This window comes from Dermacentor silvarum, chromosome 4, assembly GCF_013339745.2.
Source record: "Dermacentor silvarum isolate Dsil-2018 chromosome 4, BIME_Dsil_1.4, whole genome shotgun sequence".
Lineage (NCBI taxonomy): Eukaryota > Metazoa > Arthropoda > Arachnida > Ixodida > Ixodidae > Dermacentor > Dermacentor silvarum.
Window position 1 is genome coordinate 94,205,718 of NC_051157.2, and position 15,120 is coordinate 94,220,837.

Below are 15,120 nucleotides of genomic sequence, written 5' to 3' on the forward strand. Positions count from 1 at the left end.
CCGTAGCACTAATCACATGATGAATTTACGGAGTGATGCCGGTCTTGCCTTACAAGACTGAGGATCAGCCAGATAAGTCACTGATTCATTTATTAATTCACTCATTCATTCACTCACTCAGTCATTCACTTACTCAAGCACTCGCTCACTCATTCACTCACTCTTCACTCATTATTCACCCACTCTTCATTCACTCTTCACTCATTATTCACTCACTCTTCACTCATTATTCACTCACTCTTCACTCACGTTTCACTCACTCTTCACTCACGCTTCACTGATTATTCACTCACTCTGCACTGATTATTCGCTCTCTCTTCACTAAGTCTTCACTCATTATTCACTCACTCTTCACTCACTCATTATTTACCCTTCACTTGCTCATTATTCACTCGTCAGTCACTCATTATTCGCTCTTCACTCACCCACTCATTATTCACTCTTCGCTCACCCACTCATTATTCACTCACTCACTCACAAACTGGCGCCTACACAGATTATACACCGATGAATGACGACCTATGATCATGGATAAATAGCGAAGGGGGGTATTTTGTTGCCTTTGTCATCGGCTATACGTTAGCAAGCCATTAGGAATGCATGCATGCTACAGAATAGCTGAGCTGGTAGCATATTCTCAGTAGTTCCGTTAATATACGTACATGAGCGCAGTACTTTGACAAATGGCTACGTAAGCAAATGAAACCATTGCGCTGTATGTGCCGGGAGTGTAACATCAATTTCCGTGTTTGCAAGATTTCTTGGCAATGCCAGTAATAAGAAGTTCTGCAGATGCTCTCCTGGAAGAGCGTGCCACCTATGCCAGCTGATTGCGGCACAATTCCTAGCTTTTATCGATTAGGTTCATTATTTTGCGCATACCGAGTTTATGTAAGCACAACTAATGCGCATAAGATGGTGGTTACGTACCGGAAGGGTTAAGAATCGTGAAACAACCTACGTATATGTTTGATAGGCAACAAAAAAGTGCCTTTAGAGTCTTATCTTATACTCCACCTCACTGGTGGGGTTGTTACTACTGGAAAAGAAAGTGTGTACTAACCTTCCAAGTGACGCGAAGGCTGGATGCGTTGAGCGGAATGACCTTCAGGTCGATCGGTTTAGTGGATGGTGCTGTAGGAAACGAAACGGGTAAGAAATGATGGCCGAGATGGTGTTCCATTCAGAACGCTCCATTACTATTTTCGTTAGTTAAAAGAGCGTCAGACAGCAAGAACAAGTTCAATAAACGTATTTCGAGATGGCGACAGGCTTTTATTTTAAATTTTCGACAAAAGGAGCACTTGAAACGGCGGCGCGGTCGGTCCCAGTCAATTCAAAGGCTCACTACGTATGGAGCATTTGAAAAACCGTGCTGTCAATATAATTATTACTAGAACTTTTTCACACACAATTCTGTTCTTCTGTTAGTAAATACACTCATTCAATTTGTATGCGCTGCCTTTGGTTGCCATATGCCAATTTTCGTCTGCCCCCCTAGGCAGGAATTGAGAGCAGGAAAACTACCTAAACCAAATAAAGCAGCCAATGAATAGAAAATGAAAACAAATTTGCAAGATAACCAAGAATAACATGTAAAATAATTATCTCTCTGGCGAACGAATCGTTTTCGTCCTTTGTGAGAAACAGGCGAGGAAATGGCAAACCGAAACAAAGGAGCCCATTATGATATTCGCTCTGCTAGAACAAAACGCATATCATGACACCACGCAAGTTTAATGAGTGAGAGATTCTCTTTTTATTGGCTGACCATCCTCCACATATTTACCTTCGGTGTCGGTGGTGAAGAAGAGAGGCTCGCTGGGAGTGCCCGTGCCAATACCGTTGACGGCGACCACTTCAACTCTGTACGCAGAGTTGGGGCTCAGGCTGTCCAGTGTCATTTCCAGCTGGGTTCCAGGAATAGGTATCACGCGGGAAGTGCCGTCTTCATGCCGAAAAGCAAGCGGAGAAAAACGCTTTAATTGTCGCTGCGTCCAGCCTGTTGCGTTGACTCTCTGAGCTGCGCCTTTCATTAGATGATTTGTATTGCAGACAATATCAACAATAGCCGAGGGACAGCTTTCAATGTGGCCTTCTTGAGATGACCAATAGACTAGTAGCTAAACTTAAGTTTTGTTTTGGTGTTGTGTCCTTCTCTGCATATCAAGTGAACCAGCTACGGAAGAAAACAAAATATATTTGCAATGTAAACATGTGGTAGGAGTGTATACGCAAATATATGAGAGCAGAGAGAACACGCTGATCACAGTGGCTCTCGTTGCTCCCAAAAAGTAACGCAAGGCATGCGGGCAGCGGCATTATTTGTCTCCCGAGGTGTATAAGTGGGCGCTCAACGTATATATAAAAAGTATTCATTGTCCACACCAAAGTGTCATTTATGAAAAATAGGTACACAACTTTATATTTGTTGTGTGAAGATGAAAGTCACTAACGGTAAAAAATTTCGTGCGCCGCTATGCACGCTATATTCCATGTCAAATGCTTTCTGGATTTAAATACGCTTTGATTTCATTAGGAGAAGCAACAGAGCCACTGAGTCAAAGATTGTACTCTCTTGCTGCGGAGTTCCTTTATTCAGTTTTACAACTAATAACAAAATGTGTTATTGGTGCAAGAAGGAAACAGCAAGATCGTCACACAACCTTGCCTTATGAGTTGTGATGACTGACTAACGAGAGTGATAATAAAGGCGCAAGACTTTGTATGCAATATGCAGATTTTGGTCGGAGTTGAGAAATGCGTACCTCTTGAAGAGTGTATCTTGAGGTCATACTGCGTGATGGGCGAGTTTCCATCGAAAGGTACGCTCCAACGTATTGAAACAGACCGACTGGCTAGATGGCTTACGTGGACGTTGGTCGGTGGTGAGGGCGCCTCTGCAAATTGAGCAGATATTGCTTGGAATTTTGACGAAGTCCTTCGGTTTTCTTCACGGGCAATCGCTATTCTAGACAGCATAAGGGATACAGTTTGGGAATACATGCAACTAACGAATGAAATGATGCTACGGATTTTGGTTTGCAAACAAATAGTGCTCATGTGTAATAAAAATAATAATAATGGGCTCAACAAGGAGCTGTTCAAGCATCGTGTTTTCTAAGACCTCTTTTCCATTGTGCGTTCTCATTGGCTCCTTTGAAATCTCTCTGCGTTATTATCATAAATATCATCCACTATAGGTGCAGCGTTTCATAAAGATACACAGAATCAGATAGAATCGTTACAAAATGTGTCTTAGCGATCGCCAAAGGCATTTCCGTAAGTGCTTCACGTTAGCTTCAATATTGGCTTTCTATTGCTTTACATTTTGCACCAGTTAACAACAAAAATGTAAACTAATACGTTTTATACATAAGCGGGATACGTGACTGCTATCTGCCGAGACTCAGGTTGAATTTGTTGAATTCGAGATTCTTTCGAGATTCTGTGACAGCCCTGCCTTCTAAGTCATACGTTTTTTACTCTGCTGTGCACCCACCATGCGTGCTCCTTTTCCTTTTTGCGGTTAATATATGCATAAATATGCGCAGACTGCCATCGCTGTGACGGCGCAACACTGACTCCATAGGCCCAGTTAGGCAAGCACAGTTTATCATTGTTACAAACGCATGTTGAAACTATTTCCTAGCCCATTAGCTGGCTGTTCGCAGCAAAACTGCTCTTGTGTCCCCCCAGCTGGTTTGTTCTAAGTGCTCACTGCACGTAGAACGCAGCACAATGCAGTGCTCGGGATTAAGTGATCACACCATCCTTAGGACCCTGACCTTCCCAAGAGGTAAAAGCAATGGCATGGAGCCGCACGATTATCTAAGCACCGCAGGTGAACTGTATTCGGTGCAGATGTTATGCTCAACAAAAGCCTTGTAGAGAACAGGAGAACGAGCGAACTACTCATCGAGGTTGTTTGTAGCATATGTATGCGGCCTGTGCGAATATCTGAAACTTTCAAATAACCAATCCAATAGTGTCCTATTTGATTGGGTCTTCGAATCGAATGTCAGTATTTGTAAATGCGAATATGTTTCGAATACTTTTCGAATATCTCAAAACGTCAGTTGCGCTCAAATAAACATAAAACTGGGGCAAAAATACGACAAGTTTTCACTCGCGCTAGCATAGTATACATCTAACATGAGAACTTGGGTAGTGGAGCAGGCTACGTCACTTGGTAGCCATACTTTACAGGCTGCAAAACTATCATTTGCCCTCTTCGAAAGCCCTGTGCATGCAAAGAAACTATTTGTTTGCTTCTAACGCTCCATTTGGGATTTGAATAAACTCTTCATAACGTACTATGTAATGACAGAAACTTGGTAACCTTAAGAATACTGGGATGTGAACATCGTTTTATAATATTGCAATAAAGAGTGTTCACTAATCAAAATCTATTCGAAAAGTATTTGGTATTTGATTCGATTCGATTCACTACTGGCACTATTCGATTCGGCCTCTAAAATCACTCTTTGCACACCCCTAGTATATACAGCAGCTCGAAGACAGCGAATAAACATTTTCATGCCGTCCTTTCAGGAGAGTAGATTAGGAATACAGGGACATTCGTTTACCTTGCACGGTGAGCTTGATGAACATTTCGTCCTTGCCATGGCTGTTGGCAACTTTACAGGCATAAGTTCCAGTGTCGTTTGTCCTAACGTCACGCAGCAGTAGCTGAGACGCCATGCCATCCTCCCGTTCATGATCATTGACTGTGTACCTGCGCTTTGTAAAAGCGAATTGACAAGAAGCTCCGCGCTAATACAGAACAGCAAAAAGTCAGAAACAGTTTCCCATAAACCAGAAAACAAATTAGTTTCATGGCCTTGTAATTTCCTTGTGATATCTTTGTAGATTCCTGTTACATTCCTTCCTAAGTCCCTTTGCATGTTGATCCGTTTAAACCACTGATCTTGTCATTAACACGTAACAAAATGTAACAGTAATAAAAAGGGCGAGATTTAATCAGTGTTTTAGTATAATTGCACACTAGGCCGATATATGAAGATTGCTACCTCCTGAGGTGACTCAGTCTGCTACAAAGACGAGTCAGAAAAGCACAACAATTTAAGTCAGCGGTCGTCTCGTGTACACAGTTAAGCTGAGCTAACAATGAAAAACGTTTCTGTAAATATTTCAAGGACGTAGAGTTCCCACTAATATCTTTGTCGTGTTAGTTTCGCCGTGTAATATTCAGAACACCTTCGCCGGTTGAACGCCCTAAGCTTCGTAGCGTTCTTGATTAATGACATAAGCGTGCCGACAACCCAGCCTCTGGCGAATGAGCCGCCGTGTCTGACAGTCGGTACCCCGCAGGGGTTCTGAAAAGTGAGAGTGGTCGCGCTAATTACCTCGGATGTCTGTCCATGTCTAGAAGCACGTTGTCACGGTACCACGTGATGGTGAGAGGAGGGTCGCCAATGGAGTCACACTGCAGATGCACTTTGTCTCCCTTACGGGATGTCACCGACATTGAGCTGGTGATAAAGGTGGCGGGGACTGGCGTTCCAGACATGAGTGAAAAGGAGAGAAGGATAATATATGGCGCTTAATTAATCAATTACCTTTTCTTAACCGGCATGAATGTTAAAGCAAACATCTGATGTTCGAGAAAGATACGTCGAAAACTGCGTGCGCAAAAAAAAAAGAAGTTAGAGCCCATCATGAAACTAAAAACTAGGGCGAAACATCAGGATTTGCTCAAATGATATAGCCAGTAAGAAGAGCACCAGAAAGAAGTAATTAACTCAATTCTGTGGCTTTACGCGCCAAAACTACGACCTGATTATGAGGCACGCTGTAGCGGGGAACTCCGGATTAATCTTTACCACCTGTTTTTCTATAACCTGCACCAAAATGACAGGGCAACAGATAGCGCACAATGTTTTCTCTGCCCTGTTATGAGCTTTATTTCGAACGTACTTAACGGCTTCCTTTCTATTTCAGTACTTAAGTGAAGAACATATTCCTTCTTCGGATCCCCTTGTTTGCCGACAGAAAAAGTATTGTAACCATCTTTAGAAATTCTTGCCCAAACATTTTTAAAAATTTTGTGCAATGATTACATCTATTTAATGTTTAGGGCTTGCATGTTAAACGATGCGGGCATTTACAGAACATTGTCATGAATCACAAATTATTTGCTTCCGCCAAAATCTGTTAAAGCACAGAGGCTGCACGCACGGCTGTAATTATAGCGCTTTTTCAAATGAAATATTTTTGCGATGGCAGCATTAATAAAATTGAAGCCAGTAGGCAGAAGTCTATAAAATCCGTGTATTTTCCATTTGTCATATACTGGTTCGGACAACAAAACCGTCATTCCTCTGTCGCTAGGACTCGCACTTACTTCATGTAGTCCTTGTACGAAGCTGCTACATGTAATACTCTTTTGTGCCTCACCGGAAACTGTTAGCTTGGCCTCGTGTGTGAGCTCCGGCCCCACGCCATTGGTGGCTTGGCAGAGGTAGACGCCTGCGTCAGAAGCGTCCACGTGTTGCAGGACAAGGGAGCCGTTTTCCAGCACTTGCAGCTTGGCGTTGCTCCGTATGGTCACAAAACCACTGGAGACCCCTCCTAGGAAAGAGAGCAAGGAAGAGATCTCCGCATTTGCCCCGAACACTGCAAGTTGACGTTTGAGTAAGCCACCGCGTGAGCGTGTCTTGCTCTCATGCACAGTGTGCGCACCGAATGGCACATTGGCCTAACGCTTGCTGCATGCCATATGGCCAAGAGCACTAGGGTTATAAGCTGATTTGACATTTACGGCAAGAATATCACTTTTATATAGCACGACACCTCAGAATATTCAGAGAAATTTGACAAATTACACAGAATACGCTTCGTGCATGACTGCCCTCATTTATTCCCCAGTTGTCCTAAATCTTGCCAGACAACTTCCATACCTTTGTTATTTAATGACGCCCCCCCCCCCCCCCCCTACAGACACAAACACTTCCCACGCAATACTCCTTCTGGAGCCTGTGAAGTAGATGATTGAATGAATAAATAACAATCAATAAATCGACAAATCTTCATAATTTTGGCACCGGAGTGCGATACTACAAGTACGAGGGAGTAGCCATGAAAAAAAAACAATGAAATGTTTTAAGGCAACGTTGTCCGTAGCATTTAGAGTTTATTTACTGTAATCTGTGTCTCCCGCCTAGCAGTGGACGAACTTCTGCGTAGCTAGTTCACGGCGTCGAACCTCCGACGACGACGACGGGATGCCACCGCTTGTTTGTGCGGAGTTATACGGAGGGCAGTAGTTTTCATGTCAGCGCGCGAAAGCAGTTGGCCTAGCAGCGCAGGCAGAACGAGGCCGCTAAGCGGACAGCGCCGCTCTCATGCAAACGCGCGCTCCCGCTCGCTCGATAAAAACGGGAGAGTGGGTGGGATGAAAATGGGGAAGAAATGAAAGGGAGAATGGGGCGTCGCCCCGACTGAGCGAAGAGGGCTAGAAAACTTCCGAACTCTCTCTCTCTCTCTCTCTCTCTGGCCTTGCGCGCGTCCTGTTGTGCCCGCGGAGGAGTGAACCCGACTGAAAACGCGCTCAGTAACACACATAACCGGATAAGCGCATCCTGAGAAGGTACTGTAGGCGAAATAATGCGAGAGCATTTATCGCTTTTACATCGGAGGGTGAGAAAGTTTATGGATCAATTTAATACAAGCATGTTGTATCAAATGGTAGCATGTGTGCGTGGCATGTGTGACACAAAATACGATTTAACAGTCTCCATTACTACTACCTAGAGTGTGGACGCGGCGCTTTTTTATGCATTTGAGCCTTGTACATGAGGTGCCGGTGGTTTGGAAGTCATTTTGTTGCTTAGCGGGTGCTGTTAAATGAGGAAGCCCCTGGAAGTTGCTCTTCTGGTCCCGAAATAAATTGGGAGCAGTGAATGATTGCTCACACAAGATACCAAAAGCCTGTCTGTATTTCGTCCTATCAGGTGATAGCAGAAGCCCACTTAGCATATGCAGTGCTGCTCGGATAAGGTGCAATTACTCAAAACATTGAAAGACAGAAGGTTACGCACCACTGTAACCTGCCTTCGCGGAAGGGTATGCTCAGAAGTAGTTGACGCAGTCTGTATGGAACGAGTTTTTTCATCGCTTCACGGTGCGTGAGGCACAGCACCCGAAAAACAGAAAGTGCTGAAAAGTGCCCGATTTCGATGGACATGACCACGTATTTTAAAGATGCATCTCTTGAAGGTGGTGCAAGCATGCGATTCCTGTCAAATGGATGTGACTTCGTTACTGTTCTGCTTCTATTACGTATCTGCAAGCACAGCTTAATGGAAGTTGCCGTCAAGTTTGCAGACTAGTTTCTCCTTAGACGCAGGACGTCGGCTGACCTCACCTGCAACCTTCTCGAACGGACACTGAAGAGCAATGATCACATTTGGAGCAAAGTTTACTGGGAACCACGCAATCGGTTACCTGTTGACATCTTCCAGCGGATCACCGGCGTCGGGAAGCCGTCAGCCTGGCAGTCGAATCGCATGGTGCTTCCCTTGAGGGCGTTGGTGCTGGATGGCGTATACACCCATTTGGGGGCCACTGCATAAGTAAAACAATGCAAAGGCAAGTGTGGAAAAGATTTTTGAAGCTCAACAATAGCATACGGATGTTTACGCTGCCACAATAGTAGCCGCTAAAGTATACTCTCGTGTAAAAGCACTGCCAACATTTGAAGGAACTTTCTGTAACACCTCTATTCGTGGTGATGGTAGTGGTGGTGGTGATGATGATGCTGATGCTGATGAACACGCGTGACAAAACCGTGTCACTCACCCTGCACGACCAGCTGAGCGGAGGCGTTCGTGCGAGCGTATGGGTTACTGGCGACGCAGGTGTAGGAGCCGTTGTGTTCTTCGGCGATGCTCTCGAAGTAGAGAACGGAGAGAAACTCGTTCATCAGCTGCGGCTTGACGTCCAGCAGGCCTGGCTGCAGAGGGTGGCCGTCCTTGAGCCACCACAGCGATACCGGCCGGTCACCCGAGGACACGAAGCAGTGGGCGCTCGCACGCTCACCCTCGCGCACCGAGGCCGGGAATGAGAACGGGGCGATGGTCGGAGGCACTGCGCCACCACACACAGGGAGAAGACGGTGTGTACATGATATAGGCTAAAAAAACAGCGTTTATCTGAATGGCGACAGAAGAATAGCACATTTCTCAGCTCAAACCTCCATAGCGTGTACATTACATTGCGTATGAGCCTACGTTGGGTGCATTGTATGATTATTACAACGCTCACGCAACAGTGTTCGAGATGTTTCACGCAACAGTGTTCGACATGGACGAAGGGGAACATGCCGCATGTTCCCCTTCGTCCGGTGAGTTGCGTTCCGTCCAAAAACGGAGGAGAGCACAATGTCGCCGCCACCTGACTTTTTTCTCTCGCCCTCAGTGTGATACGCTAGCGTTTACATTCGCTGCCTGAGGCGAATAAACGCGTCTCGAACGGCCCTCTTTTGTAGAAGTATTGCGAATCGCCTTCCTATAGCGACTGACGAATTACCACAAGATACATGGTCGTGAAAGGCTGAAAATGCGAAGTGATTGCGCCACTTGTCGCATTCATGAAACCTCGCTAAACAGGGGCTCTAAACCGGGATACTCAAGACAAGGATTAGTTTTTTTTTCTCTATAGGGCGAAATCAGTATTTCTATGTAAAAAATTAAGCCAGTTGCACGCTTGTGAAATCTGATGAAACAGCGAAGCTCTGCAAGCGTGGGTGTATTGCGTAGTGGGTATGGCGCTCGCCTTCGTACAGTGATTACCTGGGTTCAAATCACGCCTCCCGAAAAAAGGTTATATTGTTTTTTTTTCTTTCTCTCATCTTTCTGTCTCTCTCTTTGTGTGTGTGTCTCTCTCTCTCATTTTTTTTCTTTCTTTCGTCCATAGCAAGTTGTGTTACAGTCGTCGGTACAATGCAACCATATGGCTCCCACAAATTGATATTCTGCAAGCGTCGGTGTATAGCGCAGAACGTGTAATCACAATGCCGAAAGCCCGCGATCTTCAAGATCATTCTTTCAAGAAAGTGCAGCTTATATAAGAAGTGTCTACGCTGCGCAGGATCCTCCGCCGGACTGGACGCACTTTTTGGACGCGTGTGTGTGTTTGCCCGAGTTTTAAGTGTGTAGCTATGTCCACACTGTAATATACCTTAAGTTTTATTTTCCATGCCTTAAAGAAAAGAAAAAAAAAGGTCGGTGTATAGCGCAATGCTTATGACGCTTGCCTTCGGACAGTGAGTACTCGGGCTCGAATCCCACCTCGCCAAGGAAGTTCATTTTGTTTTATTTCTCTCACTCTCTGTCTGTCTGTCTGTCGCTCTCTGCACCTCCTCTACTCCTATGCTCTACTTTCCCTCTCTCCCAGCTCGGCGATTCTGTGCACGACAACGAGACCACCCTAGCGAGGCCTTAACAGCTCCGCTGCAATAAATCCGAGCATGCGCTCGGACACTAGTCGCATCTCAGAAGTCTTTAAAAGCTTCTAGGGAAAGGCATTGCCTGCACATTTCTGCATTTTACGTACGTCACCTTTGTTCATAACCCTACAGTTTCCCATCTGTATTCCGACTCTGTAACGATGCTTTTCAGACCATTGTATGGACTGCAGAAGATATGCAAAACTGAGACCGATTACATTTGCGTTTGTAATGCCTACATTATAGGGCAAACTAGCTCAAATAATTTTTTTTTAGAAATGAGGTATGTAGCACGTTCTTGCTTCTTAAAATTTCAACATGATATTCCTCGTTGCGGGATGCCGGATATTGCAGGATGTTGCTCAATTTTACGGGAAAATATTGGTAAGTTTCAACGCCAGTTAATCACGTGTTTAGATCGTAATATACAAAGCAGCAGCTTTTACAATCAGTATTTTGCTAGTAATAAACACAATGTCAACGACTTCCCGTAACTCTGCTTGGCGCGTCATCTGATCATATACGGAGAATATCTAAGGAAAGTGGCCTTACCAGCAACATGGAGGTTCACTTGGGCCTCTGCTGTGCGACCATCGGAACTAGTGGCCGAGCAAACCACGACGCCGTCGTCAGTTTTTCGGTCCACGTCGTGGATTGTTAAACGTCCATGTGTGTTCATCCGGTACCGTTGACCATCGACCAGGGTTCGATTCGCTGCGAAAATAAGTTTAAGGCAGGTTTTAAAGCAATTTTTTTATCGAGCTCTTTCGTCCATTCTCAAGGTGGTAGGTCTTTCAGCGCTGTTACAAATGCGCCCATGCAAAGAGGGCGTGCTCTCATGCAACTGAGTTGTGGGCGCGTTCATCACCGAAAGACATATAATAGTGCTGCTTGAGACGCACGCGTTGTCCCGTGAGAACTTTGGAGGCATGGAACATTTAGGTGCTGTGGCCTAGCGATGGAGCGCTCGGGAAGGACAGCCCTCCTCCTCTCCCGCCTCCTTCTCCCTCTGTGACGGCTGCGGGAGAGGAGGATAGCAGTCGTCTTCTGCGCCATTCAATGTGGACTGCACACATTTGACGTGTCGACCTATATGTTTAGCCATCTATACTGCCCCTACATTTGTTCTGGTTAATGGTTCTGTCCACTACGGAACTGCGCAGGGCAACAAGAAATGCTTTCTAAATAACCTTACAGCAGCAGATATACGCCATCACGCGTGTCACTTCTTTGATGAAGCAAATGGGTTTCTAGAAGCGCCCAGCACATTTAAAAACTTTTTTTTTTACTTTTTGCTCTACAAGTTCTGTCAAAGCTTGTCCTCCTAGGAAGAAGCTAACTTAGGTAGTGTCGTAGAACACTGTGACACTAGGCTTTATGTCACAGTGTTGCGTAAAACTTAGATTTGAGACTTCGATATTGCACGTTTTGCCTGAAACATGTCTATATGGCCGACTAATTTTGTATTTAATGTGTTGCACCAAATTCACCCACAACAATGTCATTATGCCAAAGTACGCTGTTTACATATCTACTTGCTATCGCTCACTTTGAGTACCCTGAGACACGTCCGGTTTACGAACAGTTTTTTTTTTTTTTTTTTGCTGTCGTTCACGAACTTGAATTGAATTGAGTTTATTCTGCAACAAGGTTGCAATGATTACCAGGTAAAAAGCTGCAAGTACCAGCTTGAGGGGAACGAGGCCACATTGCTTTTATTAAGCTGTTGTACTGCTATTTTTTGTAATGGCATACTATTTGCGATTAGAAAAAAAAAACATTGTGAGCGCTCTTGTTGTGGAAATTGCCTAATGGCAAAGATTGAGTGTCGTTACGCGTTTGCCACATGCGTTTTTGAGAACAAATTAAGCAAGAATGGCGCATTTTGACTCGCAGGGGCGGAGCACAGAAAGCACTGTAATGCTACCAACACGGGATAAAAGATCGATCTGGCAAATGTCGCCATTGCGCTCATAAAGCTACTAAAATGTCTTGCTAATACTAGCATTTAACAAAATCACTGACTCTCAACATACCGATGACTGTAATAGTACTGACTGATTGTCTGATAGGGGTTTCACATTTCACAATTCACATTTCACATTCAGATCCGAGCTCACAGAAACGCCTTAGATTAATTACATCGCACAGTATTTCCTCACTCAATATCACTTACCCAGTAACTGATAGAGTTTGGACAAAATGACGTCTTTGCAATTTGCCTCCATCGGAGTGCTCTCGTCACAGCCGAGAAGCACCCCCGCGACACCGGATTCAGTAGCAGAAGGCCAGAAGTACCGACAAAATCGAAAGGTTAAAACGACTGCCGCAATTAGATTATTCTTTGCGGTGAACAACTTGTGAGACCACCCAACTGAGCACTGTGCCGCCCTCACCATGGGCTCCCTTGTACCACGTGAAGGAGGCGAACGGATGTCCCTTGACGGGGCACGCAAGGCTCAGCGTCTCGCCCGACAGCACGGTGAGGTTGCGCGGCGGCAGCGGCGTCGGCGGCCCGAGCACGTTCAGCCAGGCCGCGTGGGCGACGCGGCCGGCCTCGTTCTCGGCCTGGCAGGCGTACTCCCCGCCGTGGGTCACGTTGGCCTGACGTCAAGTTGACAAAACTGTGCACCACGTGGTCCTCGGTGACGAAATCTCCTCGTAGCACACGCCGCGAAGAGGGCACGGGCCCGCCGTCCAAAGTCCACGTCACGCGAGGCATCGGGTGTCCACGTGCGGCGCACTTGAGTGACACGAAGCTGCCCGGGTACGTGTTCTGCTCGGTGAACGTTACTGTCAGCTCGGGCTTGGTAACTGAGCGCGCAAAAAGCAAACGTTGGGCGCTCTGTTACGTAACCGCCAATCATAGAACGGTCTCGAACGAACGATGAACACTTTTGCGCGTACTTTCACTTCTCGCGCACAAGGCCTTTGAATACGAAGGCGAAGACTAATCATATTAGGTTTCATAATGTAATGGCATTACGCTTAGTAGTTTTATTGACGCTAGATAAAGTGGGTGTGTAGGAGGCAGTGTAATCAGTTTCGCAGCTTGGAGGACACTATTGTTGCCCTACATAATCCCCTTTAATCTCTCTGCAGCACATGTGCGTCACGCATGGCTTACGTAACCACCTTTAATAATTACTCTCCGCCAACAGCTGCTTCTGCTCATTTAATCAAATGCATTTTCATTGAGGCACCTCCTGCGTAATTCTGAAGCCATCAGAAGCCTGCGGCTGCGTACACGCGGCTTTCTAAAACAAATCAATTTGCAGCAGCACACATGACAAATATTCAATACGAGTATCGCACCCTGCTCTTATCAAGCTATTCCAGAGATTGCATATCGGGATGCCGCTATTAAGTAGCACTGCCGGCTACCAGTCTTTAGCACTCATGGCACCCGTTCTCATATCCACGAAGAACAAGAGGAAAAAGCAGCTTACATGTGCGCTCATGACATGTACCCCAGGCGCGAAGACGCGAAATGTGACAAATAACACGCGGTTGTCTTTCTGCGAAGCATTTCAAGCAACTCCACTCATCTGAACGTAAATATATTTTACAGGGTAATAAAAAAGTAATCACTAGCGCATATAGGAAGGAACCGCTGTGTGAATATAGCCAAGTGCTGCATACCCATGAGCAGGACGAATGCGGATGACTGTGCCGACTCCCTGGTGCTGTCGAGCAGGCATTGGTAGATGCCTTCCTGACCGTCCTTGACTGATCCCAGCTGCAGCACCGAGGAACCCAACAAGCGCACCCGATCAGCAGCCGAGGGCTGGACGGGCACGAGGTTGCGGTACCAGCGAAGCTCCCGGGCGAGCACACCGGCCCCACCTCCGGTGGCGTTGCACGTCAAAGTCACAGACGCACCCAGGGGAACTCGCTGAAATCGGGGCTGCACGCTTACGAGAGGTGCACCTGCACGTTTACAATAAGAAAACGGTGCCTAGTTTGAATAATGTGAGGTGCACGTGCGATCTTTTGGATTTCTAAAAATAGGTATGCCATAAAGTGTGACGGCCTACACGTTTTTCTTTCAAAGAACTGCCCTCAAGTTTACATAAAAAGCTCATTCACAAATATTGCGTAATTATTATTTTCAGGGTAACGTTAGCAGGGGTAAAGTATTTCCGTCTTGCCGTAGAACTCGTATGCGAAGACAGGTGTAGCACAGTCATAGCCTTTTTATATAAGAATCTGTGAGGGTAGTTGGGACACCCTGTATACAGGGTGTCCTAACTATCATGCAACAAGATTTTGAAATATGCAAATGCCACGTAGCTGGACAGAACCAGAGTAATGTTGTTAGAGTAAAGATACTGAGATTATTTCTTTGCATTCCGCCTAACTATATACCTTTTCTTCATTAATTAACAACTTCTGGAATAATATTATTAGATTAAAAGTGGCAATGACAAAATTGTAGAACCACGTAAAAAACTCGCGATACAGATTTTTGTTGCTTAATACGTGCTACATAAAAGTGCGTTTTCGAGTGTTGAAGAAGTCCGCGAATACAAGCAAAGCGCCTCGAGCGGCTTGTTGTGGGGCAATTTTCCGTGCATGCACGGGCATATATATATATATATATATATATATATATATATATATATATATATATGTGTGTGTGTGTGTGT

At 45.4% G+C, this 15,120-nt stretch overlaps 1 pseudogene; it reads right to left on the bottom strand.

The window, feature by feature from the left end:
- LOC119448770 (Down syndrome cell adhesion molecule-like protein Dscam2) overlaps positions 1-15,120 on the bottom strand; it is a 235,211-nt pseudogene that overhangs the window by 35,627 nt on the left and 184,464 nt on the right.